Below are 17,170 nucleotides of genomic sequence, written 5' to 3'. Positions count from 1 at the left end.
CCAGTGTACTGTACCTACATTTTTTTCAATATAATTTCAAAATGGTCTGAGAAGAACAACAAGAACAACATTGGCAGGGCAATTCAAGCACAGCCAATATGCAGGGACAATGCATTGGACCTATAGCCTACCGCACAAACCTCATTGCTACAGAACTGTTTTTAAAAAACGGTCTCCTTTTTTTCAAAACTCTACACACAATTCCCAAAACTGCACACACAAAATGCTAAATGCCTCACATCTCCTTCAAAATGTAACACTGCATTCAAAATGCCATAAACACATGTCAGAATGAAGCATTTGCATCAAATGGCAAACACTGCTTTCATAATAGTACATTTTTGGATATACCATGTAAAAACTAAATCTAAAGCTCTTTGGTCTTTCATAGGCTTATATCTACATTTCAATACAATGTTCTACAGTGAAAGTCATCTGCTGAGAGGGTTAACAAGGGGGGTTAACAATGCAATGTAGAAACAGAAAATATTTATTAGGCCAAACATTACTGTTGTATACAGTAGCATACAACAAAACCATAAACATATGTAAACCAAAAGTAGATTCTTTAGAATACAGTAAAGAACACAATTGTGTGTGTGGGGTCCCAGGGGGGCAATCACCAGTGCTAAGCTACGCTTCATCTCTCCTCCGGCCTGGGTCTGGCCACAATACTTCGTCCACATCACAAGATAAGTTTCCTCTTGCCAAACATCGAGGGAAGTATCTCCTAGCATGGCGTATCCAACCTTGGACAGAGGCAACCTCTATGTCCCCACATGCGTCCTCCATTGCCTGGAGAAGCGGCATGCGGGCATAGGGTTGGCGATCATACACTTTCCAGCTCCAGGCAGAGAAGAATTCCTCTATGGGATTTAGAAAAGGTGAATATGGGGGTAGGTACAAAACGACAAATTGTGGATGGGTGGCAAACCAGTTTTGAACCAGAACAGCCCGGTGAAAACTAACATTGTCCCATAAAACCACAAATCTAGCAGGCTCCTGATCTGGATCAGGGACAAGCATTGTGTAAATTGCATCCAGAAAAGTGAGCATATGGCCGGTGTTGTACGGACCCAGTGTGGCATTGTGATGGAGGACCCCATTTTGAGTAATGACACCACACATAGTTATATTACCCCCACGCTGTCCAGGGACATTGGTAATTGCCCTCTGTCCTATTACATTTCTTCCGCGGTGCCTGGTTTTGGTGAGGTTGAAGCCAACCTCATCCACATAAATAAATTCATGGCAAATTACATGGGCACCCAGCTCCAATACTATCTGTAACAGACAAAAGGATATACAGATGAGTAAATATGGTATGTCTGAAGTACTGGAAGTAGTGTTGCATACATACCTCTACAAAGTCATGTCGCACATTCTTGACTCTGTCAGAGTTTCTCTCAAATGTCACCTTGTAAAGTTGTTTCATCGTCACTCGGGGCCGTTGGAGGACGCGTTGTATGGTCGACAGGCTTTACTGCATTGATGTTGTTAAATATGGTGTCATTATTCAAGATATGCTCTCTTATCTCTCAAATCCTAATTGCATTGTTGGCCAAAACCATATTTATAATTGCAGTCGCTTGTACATCTGTAAACAAGCATCCTCGTCCTCCATGATGTCTTTGCCTTTCCACTCTGTACAGAATTTAAATACAGTATGTGTTCAGCATAGGAACTGTAAACAATGTACAAAAATAAATGTAGTACAGCATGATAACCAACCTCATTCATTCAATGCAGTGCAGTAAATGGATGGCTTAGAGTTACAAATGTTTATGCAATACTATGCAGTCATACGTATTTTACAGTACATTACTGTAATGCTAAAATAGTCATTAGATAGTTGCATACCTGTTTTCTGAAGGTTCGAATTATGGACGCCACTGTAAATCGACTCAAGTTGGGCTGGACTCTCAGTCCAGCCTCTCATGGTCAAACCGTGGTTGATCACATGATCAACAAGTGTTGCCCTAATCTCATCAGAGATCCTCTTCCTCTCCCTCCTACTCCTCTTGCTCTCTGTCCATTGTTGGCATCCATTGTTCAAAACAGGTAATCTGACCTTTGACCTATTTATAGGCCTATACTACAGTAAAGCAGTGATTGGTTAGTGATCAGTTAAGCTATTAGTGTTTGCACATGTGATGAGTGTGTGTGTGACCTGGTGAATAAGTGTAGCATTTTGATTGGTTGTGTTTGGAAAAGGAGAGCAAGTCACTTCCTGTTAGATTTTTGTGTTTTAGGTAGAGAATTGTGTGTAGTGTTTTGAAAAAAGTGTTTTATGCAATTGACAACTGAGTCAAAGGCTGAGAAATAGCTTATGATTTTGGATATTTGGTGTGTAGTTTAGCACTTTGAGTGAGAGGTTTCAAAAATCGTGTGAGATGAAAAGATTTTGTGTGTAAGCAGTTGGAAAAAAACTGTAAATAAAGGTGAAATGTCCAACGAGTCAGGTCCTCATAGTCATTTTAACACACCTCTGTTCTGTACCCTTTTGCTTTATATGAAGGAGCACTTTAGCAATAGATTTACTCTCAAATTTGATTTTGCAGTTCTCGGGTATGATAAATTCCTAAATTCCAAAAAGTAATTTATTGTTTATTTCAACACGTTCACACGTTTTTCTATTCTAATTTTGGTGAGTGATGAGCGATCCTTGGGTTGCTTGTGAGGCTCAGCAAATTATTGAGGCTTCCGTTACAGGGTGGAGGATCATGACAACCTCGCACACATCTTTACGGAGCAGACAAAGGTCCTCACAAGATCCTATGGTCCTTACTTCCTGGCTGAGCTCATCGAGGCTCAGGATGAGGGGAATCATTCAGCTGTTTGTAAGGTTAGCTATGTTTAAAGCTGTGTTTCTTTGTTGTCATGAGACTATCTTTGTTTCTCCTTAATACAACTTCAGCCATAACCACCAGGCGAGAAGAAAAAAAAACGTCAGCCCTTATGATTATTAAGCTCTAGATCAAGTCAGCCATGTTGTTGTTTCTGACACAGCTCAAATGAAAGTTGTAGCCGAGAACAAAGTATTTGGTCAGCGTTGATAGTATGCACATGGGGCGGCAGGGTAGCCTAGTGGTTAGAGCGTTGGACTAGTAACCGGAAGGTTGCGAGTTCAAACCCCCGAGCTGACAAGGTACAAACCTGTCGTTCTGCCCCTGAACAGGCAGTTAACCCACTGTTCCCAGGCCGTCATTGAAAATAAGAATTTGTTCTTAACTGACTTGCCTGGTTAAATAAAGGTAAAATAAATAAAAAAATAAAAAAAAATGTTTATCACTAGTGTTCAAACTCACAGAGGAAATATACTATCTATTTAATTACAAATGGCATTACAGTATAATGACTGTGTCGGTCTGTGCACTGTCTTCACAGAATGAGGGAACCGCAGTGGGTTTCATCAGTGTGAGTGGTGACATCAACTTGAAGCTGCTCAAGGAGTGCTTTGAGCTTGGGCCCTTCAACCGTCTGTATAAGCCCAGCCCAGAGGACCTGATTGAGACGGCCACTGAGCCAGAGGTAAAGGGGCCTCCAGTGGATACTAGTTACTAGTTACACCTGTTACTGAGCTACAGACCATAACACTAGTTACCCCTGCTACAGACCTTAACACTAGTTACCCCTGTTACTGAGCTACAGACCATAACACCAGTGGAAAGGGGCCTGCACTGGCAGGCACAATGTAACATATTGGTTTGATTATGTGAATTGCAGATCAAAGTGAAGTTACAGCCATACCCAGTGAAATATCAGAGGTAAATCAATTATGACGTCCTTATGGTATACCTTCATGTCCACCTAGCTATGTGCTCTCCTTCATCTCATACGGATATATTAACATCGTGATGCTCTCATTGCAGCCGGTGGACATCCAGGCGTGTGCTGCAGAGCTTCAGGATTCAGAAGTGGCTCTGCAACCAAGAGTCTCAGAAACACCCAATGTTTTCTGTATTCAGTTAGTTGTCATCAATAAGAAGTTTGAAATTAGGTAAGTTCAGGGGAAGATCACAAGCATGATTTGATTACTAAATAATTCATTGACGAATTAATGACCTAGTCATTGACAGAAAGGGTTACTATTTCGAAAAATAAAGAGGAAAAACATTCCCATTAATCAAAGGTGATCACATTTAATATGTCTTTCTCCATGTTATGAATATGTGGAAACCTTTCACTTATCATGGCAGCCCTCCAGTGTGTATCAGTCTTGTGCTGTGTGAAGGAGAGCGAGGGATTGTTAGTTGGCTCCCGCTGGGTCCCTCTCTCTGTCGCCTTACTGCCCAGCTGTTCTGGAATATGGAAGCCAGTCACTCCCCACCGAGAATGAGCATGTAATTAATGAGTATGGCGCTTAAAGTGACAGTAACTTGAAGGAGAGAAGTTGAGCCGAGACCAACGGGCATTGTACTGAGACGGGCAGCTTGCTTGGCCAGTTGTTCCACCGCTATGATCTCCATATTGGCTCTGATTAGAGCTTTGGCAGAAACACAGTTTCACTTCACTTCCCTCGTTCAACTACAGATCGGTGGACTTCCTGCCCAATATATTAAAACCTTTTCCTGTAAGTACACTATAAGGCTTATTACTAAACCCATGTATGACTGACATCCTATAGTGATTTCCTTACTGTGGAGGGTCTTTGAACCTGAGGTTATGTGATAAGCATGAAGCCAATCTCCTTGCCTCATCTGCATCATCTCTGTGCCCAAGCTGCCCCCTGAGTTCTCCCTCCTCCAGAGCTTCCTCAAGGTGGTACCACACCACACCAGCAGTCTGCCCCAGGAGCTCTACATCTTCCACTGCTCTGGTCTGCTTATAAGTGGGTATAATATAAAAATGTGATTGGGTACAAAGTGCATTGTCTTAGCATGCATCTATATGTTTATCTTACATTTGGCCATGATTTAATTGCCCTGCCAATGTTGTTCTAAGACCATTTTTATACTATATTGAAAAACATGTAGGTACATGATCACACTGGAAATAGATCATTTGTTGTATTACTTGTGAGGCACAGCTGAGTGAGCATGATAATGTGCTTTTTAAAAAACTGAACTGGTGCCCAGTTAAAAAAGGAGGCAGCAGCGATGAGGCTGCCTCTCAGTCGACTCACCATTCTTCCACTCTCCCTCCCTCCGCTGGCAGAAAGGGGACACCGTCTTCCAGCTGATGGCGAAACTCAAGTCGCACTGCGTTATTTCCGCCTCATGTACTAATTCATGTTGTTACTCCCTATGACCAGAGAAAGTGAAATAATCCTCGATATTAAAAAGACACAAGCCGCCAATAATAACAACGCAAGCTTATCGGGAGACTTTGTGATACTCATTCATTGCAGCTGCAGTGTAGGTTGTAGCGCGAGTGGAAGTAGGGAGAACGCGCATTTAATGGTTTGTAAACGTGCTGAGTAACAACTTAAACATGAACTTACTCATCAAAACAGCAGCTCTTTGCTGTATTCGTTGAGTCTCTCTCTAGTCTTGATTTTAAACGTTTTGAAATCTCACCATATCAACTTTGCTGTGCGTTCAAGGTTTCTTTTTACAGTCTGTGGCTCGAGGAAACTGTGCAGACATGGTGATCTGAGCTATCTGATTGGCCAGCGGTAGACCTATAGCTGCACTTGGTTTGCTATCTAGGCCTGCTGGGTAGGCGGAGTTCTACCTTCGGACACATGAAATGGTTCAAAATGGGAACACTTTGCCTTCCCGGCTCTCGGGCTGCTGAATCAAGTGCACCTACCACCAACAGCACAATTTTTATTTTTATTTTTTAAATAGGAATGTTTTTTTTTACAAAAATGTTTGTTGATCGACTAGAAATGTCTTGGAGATCGACCAGTCGATCGCAATCGACCAATTTGTTGACCATTGCCCCAGATGTACTGTATATTGCTTGTGTAATGTCAATCATGGTCTTGTTGTCATCTCAGGACATTTGACATGAGGCTGGCAGTGTCTGCAGATAGGCCTGCTGTCTGTGACATGGTGAAGAGACTCGGTCTGCATGTGAGCCCTGCTGGAGGACCTGGACATGTTCTTCAAGGTCAACAGAGACATGGTCAGTCACAGACACACAGGGCATACTACTGCAAATAGGACAAAAGATAGTACAATAACCACTAGCTCCATTTACCTTAGCTAGTCTCCGTTTATCAATCAATCACACAAAACTGTTCCAGTGATTACAATTATTATGTTGGAAGACTTGGAGTATCACTGATTGATTGATGTTTTTTTGCAAAGAACCAACTAATTACCATGTAAACCACATTACCAGTGGTGATTGACACCCCAGATGTCAAACATGATTGTGGCAGAGCTCCAACACAGATAATTACTTTGGAAATGAAAATGGAACCACATGTATGTGTAATATCTCATCTCCCATCCTCAATTTCTCTTGGTCTGTCTTCCAGGATGGAACACCCTTGCAGGTGTTTGTGGCCAAAGTTCCGAACCAACTAGTTGGGATTTTAATTTTTAGAAATTAGGAAGCAATTTTCTTTCTTTTTTTATCTTCGCTAGACAGACTTCAATGGTATTTTGCTTTCATAGATTTAGTACTACTTAACATCTCTCTCTCTCTCGATATAGATGACGTTTTTGATGTTATGGTTGGCTCGGATGTAATCTACTTCAGTCACCACTGCTATGAGGAGTACGGCAAACGGTGTCACTTTGCCCTCAACCCCATCTTCCAGCACTACGCCAAACACTTCCTGAAGGAGGCGCTGCAGCTCGCCCACAAATCTTGCCTCTACTACCCAGTCTACCCCTCCTACCACAGCCAGAGGGTGAGAGAAACAGCCTCGGGACCGTAAAGCTCACATTGAGTGACTCCTCAATGTGCTCATTCCAGAGTGTGTGCGTGCGTTCAGTACCAGATAGCGCCTGCCCAGCCACCAGCAGCTCTCTCCGGGGTTAAGGCAGCAGGTGCTGATATAAGACTGCCAGCTCCAGCTCTCTGGACTGTGAGAAGACATTTCCTCAGTGTGTAGAGGCCTCCTCCTCTTGCTAATTACCTTCTACAAACATGCACCAGATTGGGAGATGATGAGGTGTAAATAGAATTATGGAATTATGGAAAAGCTAATGGGAGAAGGAATCATCATTTGGGCAGTGGATGGTGGAGCATTGGGTTGGCCTGCCATGAAGGGGTTTCTTTCTATTCAAGAGCACGTTGAAGGGCGTGTAAATCGTGTAAACCAACGTGTTCATCTGAACTAATTATGTCTGCTTCCCAAATGGCACCGTATCCCTTTACAGACCTTTTATGGGTCCTGGTGAAAGGTAGTGCACTATATAGGGAAAAGGGTGGCCTTTGGAATGCATCCTATATCACCTTAGACTTGGCACCTGTTAGTCACCACCCGCCCTTGCCTCCATCAATAGTATAGCTCATAGGTATCACCTCACCTGACCTTTGCCCCTTTTCTTCTCCCCTCAGAACTCCTGTGCCCATTACCTGACCTCTGTCCTGAACTGCATGGTCCCAGGTGCGCCCACGACGCCAGATTGTTTACCCTCTGGACGAGCTGGGCATCAACACACCATCCAAGCAGATCACCAAGGACCAGGTGGGCACAGCAGCAGCTGGTGAACATGTTTTAACATGCCAGGGAATGCAAATGGGAAATACCCACTGTCTCCAGGTTAACAGAATGAGCGTGAGAGAGATGATATGAGACAGAGCTAGAGTAGGGAGAAAGACAGGAAGCATCTTTAGTGTGAGTAATTGACATGCCCACAAGAGGGCGCTGCTTTAAAATTGATGGATTCCCCCACTTAGCATGGAGTGTTTATAACTGATATTTGTGTCAAACAGTAAAATATTGTGAAGGATAATATGATTTTATGTGACTGATAATTATTCAATCAAGAGTAAGGCGTGCCATGTACAAACAGCATTGCAGTTTTGAACATTGCATATAATGAGTTGTCAAGCTTTTTCAGTGGTATTGTATATGCACAGCTTTTCTTTAATAGTCTTTCCAACCCAGCCTTCGCAGGTTCTTTTTTAAAGGGCTTTATATTTATATAGATGAGGGCAGCAGATGGTTGCTGTGACAGACGGTTGGGAGTGTTTGCCTCTGCTGTTTTAACAAGGTAAAGCAGCATAGTCCACTTATCACACTGTCATAAACCAGTGTCTGCCGCACCTGGGCTATATCTCAATAGTTGTAACTATCTTCCTCTCCTTGTGTCCTTTTTCCTCCATGGTCATTGATCTGGCTGGACAGAACAGGTGGAAGCAAAATAGTCTAAAGTAAACCTAACCAGTCTGTTCACCTATAAAAGGTAGGTCATGGAGAAAACAAAAGGAGACAAGGGAAGGAAGCCATTTCAGACTAACAAAACCCTGGACCTGTCCTTATCCGCATATTGAAACACTTGTGTTGGATTATGCTGCAAATGCAATGTTGTTCTAAGTCACAACTTTATACGGTAACACTTTCACCGTTTGACTTTTTGCTAATCACAGCACGTTCTGCTCTCACACCAGTCTATATTCTCAACCTTTTGTAAAATATCATATCAATGGAGCTTTAGTCCACAGCATGTTCTGAACCATACGATGGGAGCAGCACAGTTATGCAACATGCCGCTGTGCTTTTTTAACCTGAGATCATAGATTTCAATCGGAGACTAATTGTTCCTATATGTGTCACGTCTATCACGCATCACTCCCCTCGGCCTCAGTGCATTTGCAGACACACCTGCATTCGCCCGTTCCAGCCCATCCAATTTAAAAGCCCCATTTAGTAACACGGCAACCATCATATCCAGGCTGCCATGTAGATAAGAGGAGAGCAGAGCGCTGCCTCGCAGCTTTGTCTGTCTGGGTGCATCGCAAATACCACCCTATTCCCCATACTTTTGACCAGAGCTCTGTGGGCCCTGGTCAAAAGTAGTGCACTATGGGAATCAGGTGCCATTTAGGACGCAGGCTCCGCTTTGTGATGTAAGCCTGGTGTCTAGCACAGATGTATTAATCAGATTTAAAGCACCTGTTCCCTCTCTATCAATACGGGATCATATTACACAGTGCCATGGTCACAGCACCCGGCCATTATGTTAGAGAAAAGGTTAGGCAGCATCTACACAGGGATAGGAAATAGGGACAGCTGCACCTACCCCACGCTATACCTACCTGCACATGACAAATCACAAATCAGACCTGCCCTGTGTTGTTTGACTGTCTGGAGTATTTTAGGTGATTCTTTTTGAGAGTGTTCTTGACCAACGCTAAATAACGATGTCAATAGCTGAAGTGACAATGCTCCTTGCACTTTAATTACATAGGTTTGATAACATTTGCTTCATGAAGAGTTTGCATTTACGTTTTGTTGACGTGTTCTTTTAAAGAACGGAAGTAACATCAATATTACTCAAAGGTTCATTCCACCCCTGTTCCCACTTCCTTTGTGGTGTGCTGCCATTTTCCATCCAACAAGGTGTGCAGGGAAACCAATCTAGCTCATTCTGAATGCTCAAAGACCAGTTAGCGCTCTAAGATTACTGTGTGGTTAGTAGTGATCCATGGAAGAATTTGGAGAAATGGACACTTCTGTGGATAACACGTTTTCTGCAACCATTCTCACTCCGTACCTTGTGGTGAATGCTCTGACATTTGGACATTTATTTTATTTTTATTTTTTATTTTTTGTTGTTGAATTTTACCCCTTTTTCTCCCCAATTTTGTGGTATCCAATTGTTGTAGTAGCTACTATCTTGTCTCATCGCTACAACTCCCGTACGGGCTCGGGAGAGACGAAGGTTGAAAGTCATGCGTCCTCCAATACACAACCCAACCAGCCGCTGCTTCTTTAACACAGCGCACATCCAACCCGGAAGCCAGCCGCACCAATGTGTCGGAGGATACACCGTGCACCTGGCAACCTTGGCTAGCGCGCACTGCGCCCGGCCCGCCACAGGAGTCGCTGGTGCGCGATGAGACAAGGACATCCCTACCGACCAAGCCCTCCCTAACCCGGACGACGCTAGGCCAATTGTGCGTCGCCCCACGGACCTCCCGGTCGCGGCCGGTTACGACAGAGCCTGGGCGCGAACCCAGGGACTCTGATGGCACAGCTGGCGCTGCAGTACAGCGCCCTTAACCACTGCGCCACCCAGGATAATAAATGTGTTAGTATTTAAGTAGGAGCGCTGGCACTTAAGTTTCACTCAGTGCTTCCAGTGGCGCCATCTAATACTAAGAAATGTCCATATTGTTTGGTATGAACACTGCTAAAATAATAATATAATGTTTGAGCTGAAAGCTGGTACTCTCTTTTAGGTAGTTTAGTGCTCAAATCGCTGCAGAATGCTGTGGTAGCCATGCTGGTTAAGTGTGCCTTGAATTCTAAATAAATCACAGACAGTGTCATCAGCAAAGCACCCCCACACCGTCACACCTCCTCCTCCATGCTTCACGGTGGGACCGCACATGCAGAAATCATCCGTTCACCTTATCTGTGTTCACCTTATCATCCGTTCACCTTATTTGGTTCCAAGCGGTTGGAACCAAAAACCTCAAATTTAGACTAATCAGACTAAGGGACAGATTTCCACTGGTCTAATGTCCATTGCTCGTGTTTCTTGGCCCAAGCAAGTCTCTTCTTATTATTGGTGTCCTTTAGTAGTGGTTTCTTTGGAGCAATTCGACCATTAAGGCCTGATTCACGTAGTCTCATCTGAACAGTTGATGTTGAGATGGGTCTGTTACTTGAACTTTGTGAAGCATTTATTTGGTCTGCAATCTGAGGTGCAGTTAACTCTAATGAACTTGTCCTCTGCAGCAGTGGTAACTGGGTCTTCCTTTCCTGTGGTCGGTCCTCGTGAGAGCCAGTTTCATCATAGCGCTTGATGGTTTTTTCGACTAAACCTGAAGAAACGTTCAAAGTTCTTGACATTTTTCAGATTGACTGACCTTCATGTCTTAAAGTAATGATGGACTGTTGTTTGTCTTTGCTTATTTGAGTTGTTCTTGCTATAATATGGACTTGGTCTTTTACCAAATAGGACTATCTTCTGTATTCTGTATCTTCTGTATTCTAGAAAACAGTACAAATAAAGAAAAACCCTTGAAGGAGTAGGTGTGTCCCAACTTTTGACTGGTACTGTATATTGGTTAAAAATACTAGAGTGACTGAAATATTAACATTTTAGGAGAGACATTTTTTGAGGTAATCAAACAAATGAATATTTGACTTTTACGGACACTCTCTGCCACGTCGCCTCAGGCAACATATGCACTCAACCACATCAACTGAAAACTAACCATGGAACCAAAAGTCACCATCATTGTGGTAGTGGGGTCATCAGACACTGGCTTCACCTTTTTTGAAGTATTGAGAAATTGTATACAAGCGTTCGTGTGTGTTTTGGTCCAGTTGAGAGGTGCTTAGATTTGAACCCATCTCTGAAGGGCACAACCGCCAGATTATAGGATTTAATACAGAACATTAATCTGCCTTCCTGGGCAAATGCAAAATCTGCATGGGAGCAAGACATGGGTGCCGAGCTACCCGATGACATATGGCAAACATAGTATTCTGCGTATTCACACCTCATCATTTTGCACAAGGCACAAGGCTCATTCAGTTCAACGTTTTGCACCGTCTCCATTCTCAAATGACAGGCTGGCAAACATATATCCAAATGTTGACCTCAAGTGTTTGAGATGCCACCAGAGTCCAGCGACTGTGGGACAAATGTTTTGGTCGTGGCAGTTTTTGAGTGGCTTCTGGGACCCCATTTTTTTTTTTGCCATTCTCACACGTGTAACAAAACTATTAGCCCCAACCCATTCACTGCTATTTTTGGAGTACTTCCCCTTGATCAGGGCAAAGCCTCCCTCCTTTATGCAGTGGGTTAAGGAGGTGATGTCATCCCTGCCTCTGGAGAAGGTTAGGTACACTGTGCATGGGTCCCCATTCATACATTATGTGGAAAGCCTGTCTTTTACATAGTGTAACTTGTATATTTTAGTAAGCGGCCATGTCTGATCTAGTGGCCATATATTGTGCTGATAAATTTCAACTATGATTACAATACCGATTTTTGTATTTTATATCATTTTTTTCCATTGTTTTGTCTTATTACATTTTCTGTGATATATTTGTATGACACCTTGGTGGAGGGATGGGTGGGTGGATGGGAGGGAAAATGTGGGTGGATGGGAGGGAAAATGTGGGTGGTTGGGAGGGAAAATGTGGGTGGTTGGGAGGGAAAATGTGGGTGGTTGGGAGGGAAAATGTGGGTGGTTGGGAGGGAAAATGTGGGTGGTTGGGAGGGAAAATGTGGGTGGTTGGGAGGGAAAATGTGGGTGGTTGGGAGGGAAAATGTGGGTGGTTGGGGTTGTTGTACGGTTTTTCTTTTCTTTTCTCATATCTGAAAATCGATAAATAATAAATAATGCATTTTTTAAAAAAGTGTGTTTTAGAGGAAGCTCAATGACATCCAGATGATTGTAATTAGTGGGGAGTGACTGGTCGGTATTAGAGCAGCAGCTTGTGCTGCTTTATCAGCAGTGATTAGTAGAAATATGAGTGGAGAGGATAATAGGTATACCCACCCAGAGCAACATGTGTGAACACACTATCATCCCCTTTCCCACCAAGGCAATGTGCACAACCAGCTTACTATTGGTATTACTCTGAATTCATGATTACCTTCAAATAAACGCCAATTCAACACCTTTTGTTATTACCGTCTTTTTTGCATTGTCATAAATAAGCTTTTATTTTTTTTATTTTTACTCTTCTTAATCTATCTGCGCGTGCAGTGTGTGCAGATTCTTGCTTCTCAAAGTCTTGATGCTTTGTCGATTGGATAAATGAGGCTTTATAGTTTTAGGCTTGGATGAAAGCCTGAACACACACACACACACACACACACACACACACACACACACACACACACACACACACACACACACACACACACACACACACACACACACACACAAGACAACCCTCCATGACCACGAGTAAAAACACTTGTCTAAAGTGTATGTCAACAGCATTCACTTGCAGAAAGAGTTCTCCAGCATTTGTCTTTTATTCCAGGAATCCAATCTCTGGAAATGTCACCAGACCTTTGATCGGTTAGAAAGTGGAGGCGCTGTTATGTTTGCACTCATCCCATCTTTGAGATTAACTGTTCCTCCAAACAATTTGACGTTTAGGCCTGCTCATTCACCATGAGCCGATAACTGCCAGGCAACCGGGTCATTGTGTGTGGATGTGAAAGCAGCGTGGAGGGAGGGCGTGTGCATAACGCAGGGAGGGGGTTGGCAGGCAGGAGCGGCGGAGCGATGGGCACACAGCTGCCTGGGGCTGGCATTCAGGAGGGCCGAGCGCTGGCCCTTTAATTAGCCACTCCACTGTTCTCCTGTCAGGGATCTTCTGCAGCGATCTGTGTTTGCTGTCACTAATGACTTGACTAATGAGGCAGTTAGTGTCCACTAAAATAATGGCTCTGCTCTGCTAGCAGTGGGCCTGGGTGAGTGATGGATCAGCTTGGGCCCTGCTGGGCCCCCTTATCAGGCCAACCCAAACGGCTGGCCTCCAGCTTTCCATCCCCCTCCATGCAGCCCACCCCCCTCCTCCATTAATCAGTGCGACAGGGTCAGAGTTGGGGGGGGGGAGGAGTGGGGCGCCGGGGTCACAGCGGTCATCTGTCAGCGTCTGATAACAGACAGACAGAAAGCCAGGAGCTGGTGATTTGGTCGTGTCCAGAGCCCAATCACAGGCCTTAATGCCTCAGTGCTGGGAGTTAAACCCACCTTCTGGCTCAAATTAACACGGAAAGTTGGATTGAAATGAGCTCCGATTATTCTCTGTTCACCAGAAAAAGTAATGTTATGACTGTAACTACTGTTCCCTGAAGAAAGGAAACAATGTACAACATACTATGGGGGAGTCGCACTCTCGCAACTTCGGCTGAAGGATCTACAATCACGCCTGTCAAGGCCAATGAAAAATGCGCCTCGCTGGAAGCCCCGCCTTCCACAGGTGATAAGCGTGAGGCTCGGATTCATTCCTTCCTTCAATTAAATACCGCTCTTCACCGAGCTCAGGAACGGGCAGTGCTGGGCCGAAGATATGTTGTAGCTCGTTTCCCTCCTTCAGGAAACAGTAGTTATAGTCGTAACGTTACGTTCCCTTTCAGTCAGTCAACTTGGGTAAAACATATTTTGGGGAAATATAATCACGCCCCAACCCGACCCCAATGGATACTAAATTAAATGGCCGATGTCAGACCCCCCCAGACCTGTCCCGGCCAGATGCGGGGGTCTGGGTATTGCGCACACGAATGTTGCCTAGTGACTTTCCCCTGTCCCAGCCATAAGCACACTGTGGGCTACACAGGGAGCATTGACATCCAATGCATGCGGGTGACTCAACACTATACACGTCGGCTACTACAGCGACTGAAATGACTGCAACACTCAGCAAATAGCTGCAGTTAGTTTCAGAGTGGGTGGCAAGGAATAAGTTAGCCCTAAATATTTCTAAAACTAAAAGCATTGCATTTGGAACAAAAAACACTCACTAAACCCTAAACCTCAACTAAATATTGTAATAAATAAATGTGTAAATTGAGCACGTTGAGATGACTAAACTGCTTGGAGTAACACTAGATTGTAAACTATCATGGTCAAAACATATTGATGCAGTAGTAGCTAAGATGGGGAGAAGTCTGTCTATCAACAAGGCAGGTCCTACAGGCCCTAGTTTTGTCGCACCTTGACTACTGTTCAGTCCTGTGGTCAGGTGCCACAAAAAAGGACTTAGGAAAATTGCAATTGGCTCAGAACAGGGCAGCACGGCTGGCCCTTGGATGTACACAGAGAGCTAATATTAATGATATGCATGTCAATCTCTCCTGGCTGAAAGTGGAATAGAGATTGACTTCATCACTTTTATTTATGAGACGTATTGACTTGTTGAATGCACCGAGCTGTCTGTCTAAACTACTGGCACACAGCTCGAACACCCATGCATATCCCACAAGAGGTCTCTTCACAGTCCTCAAGTTCATAACAGACTATGGGAGGCACACAGTACTACATAAAGCCATGACTACATGGAACTCTATTCCACATTAAGTAACTGATGCACGCAGTAAAATTAGATTTTAAAAAAAAACTGATAAAAAAACACCTTATGGAACAGAGGGGACTGTGAAGCAACACAAACATTGGCACAGACACATGCATGTACACACACACATGATAACATACATACATGGATTTAGTAATGTAGATATGTGGTAGTGGTGGAGTAGGGGGCTGAGGGCACACAGTGTGTTGTGAAATCTGTGAATGTATTGTAATGTTTTAAAATTGTATGAACTGCCTTAATTTTACTGGACCACAGGAAGAGTAGCTGTTGCTTTGGCAGCAGCTAATGGGGATCCATAATAAATACAAATACAAACGACAGAAGTGTGTAGTGATGCCCAACTTGCTGCAGCACAAATATTCTCCTATAGTCAACCCTTTAAACAATGCGCAAGACACTGTGAGGCCATTCCCACATGACCCGCTGAGATAGTGGCCATGTACACTTTTAATGTTCAGAATGCCTGTCCCTGCTCCAAAAGCTCCTGTAGGGATATACGGATGTCCCTCACCGCACACTGAAAAGGAACAAGTCCTTTCTCTTGGCACCAGAGCTCAAGCGCTTGCCACTTATACCCATAGAGTCCTCTCATGGAGGGCGCCCTTGCAGACTGAATGGTAGTAATAACATTCAGAGGTAAACCTCTAGTCTTCAGATTGGCCTTCTCAGGGGCCAGGCCCATAAGAGCCAAATCTCCAGCCTGGGACAACAGGTGCGCCTGGGACAACAGGTCCCTGTTGGTAGTTGCCACAGGTCCCCACGTAAAAGGTGAACGATCTCCACGAACCAAGGCTGCCTGGGCCAACGGGGAGCTACAACAATAGCTACATTTTTTTTTTTTTAAGTTAAATCAGAAACACTGGCAGAAACGCCTAAAGGACGGCACTGCACGTTTTCTTGCGATGCGACAAGTGTCACCCAAAGCGAGAGTATATGCGCACTGCTCCCCATCAATAGGGAGCGAGCCAAGGTTCGGAGGGAGAGAGACAGCATCTCTCCCCGTCTGTTGATACACGCCACCACTGACATATTGCCGGTTCTGACCAGCACAAGCACACCTGGGCACCAGATACGGCGTTAGGAGATCCGCGTAACTGATATGCAGTGCACTCCGCACCAGTTTCCATACCCTCGATTCGAGTTGCCTTTGTACAGCGCCCTCGGGGGGGGGGGGGGGGGGGGGGGGGGGGGGGGGCATCTGTCGTGATCACTTTGCACCAAACAACTAAGCCCATGGAAGCCCCCTAACAATAGGGTCCCAACCACTGGGTCACCCGAAGTGACCGACTTGGGCTGTGAGATGAGTCCAAGTGAGTGGCTAGCACTCAGAGCTGGAAGGGCCGCATCAACAATAGCCCCATGGGAGCGACTTCCATTACAGAAGCCATCATCCCCAGCAGGTGTAGGCACTGGAGAAACGCACTGAGTGACCCAGTCGAAATGTAGCTAAGCAGAGCCGAAACCCGGACACCCTCCATTGGGATAGAAAAGCATGATACATGAGCGAGTCAACGGAATGCAGTGAGACTGTGCCAGACAGCTCTTTCTCTATGAAGCCTAGAGACTGAATACAGGACAGTAGCATGGATGTGTGTAACGCTGCTTGCCGCCTCAACCCCCGCCGTCACTAGTCACTCTCAGCTGCTTGCTGAGGACATGTACAGTACCAGTCAAAAGTTTGGACACACCTACACATTCCAGGGTTTTTCTTTATTTGTACTATTTTCTACATTGTAGAATAATAGTGAAGACATAAAAACTATGAACACATATGGAATTATGTAGAAACCAAAAAAAGTGTTAAACAAATCAAAATATATTTTATATTTGAGATTCTTCAAAGTAGCCACCCTTTGCCTTGATGGCAGCTTTGCACACTATTGGCATTCTCTCAACCAGCTTCATGCAGTAGTCACCTGTAATGCATTTCAATTAACAGGTTGTTAAAAGTGAATTTGTGGAATTTCTTTCCTTCTTAATGCGTTTGAGCCAATCAGTTGTGTTGTGACAAGGTAGAGGTAAGAT

The 17,170-nt window shown here is 44.3% G+C and overlaps 1 pseudogene; it reads left to right on the top strand.

Moving 5' to 3' along the window:
• Nucleotides 1-735: 735 nt before the first annotated feature.
• LOC139408015 (cilia- and flagella-associated protein 61-like) overlaps nt 736-17,170 on the top strand; it is a 29,688-nt pseudogene continuing 13,253 nt past the window's right edge.

This window comes from Oncorhynchus clarkii, chromosome 4 (genome assembly GCF_045791955.1).
Source record: "Oncorhynchus clarkii lewisi isolate Uvic-CL-2024 chromosome 4, UVic_Ocla_1.0, whole genome shotgun sequence".
Taxonomy (NCBI): domain Eukaryota; kingdom Metazoa; phylum Chordata; class Actinopteri; order Salmoniformes; family Salmonidae; genus Oncorhynchus; species Oncorhynchus clarkii.
Note: the sequence above shows the minus strand (reverse complement) of the source record. Positions and strands in the feature narration are given on the sequence as shown.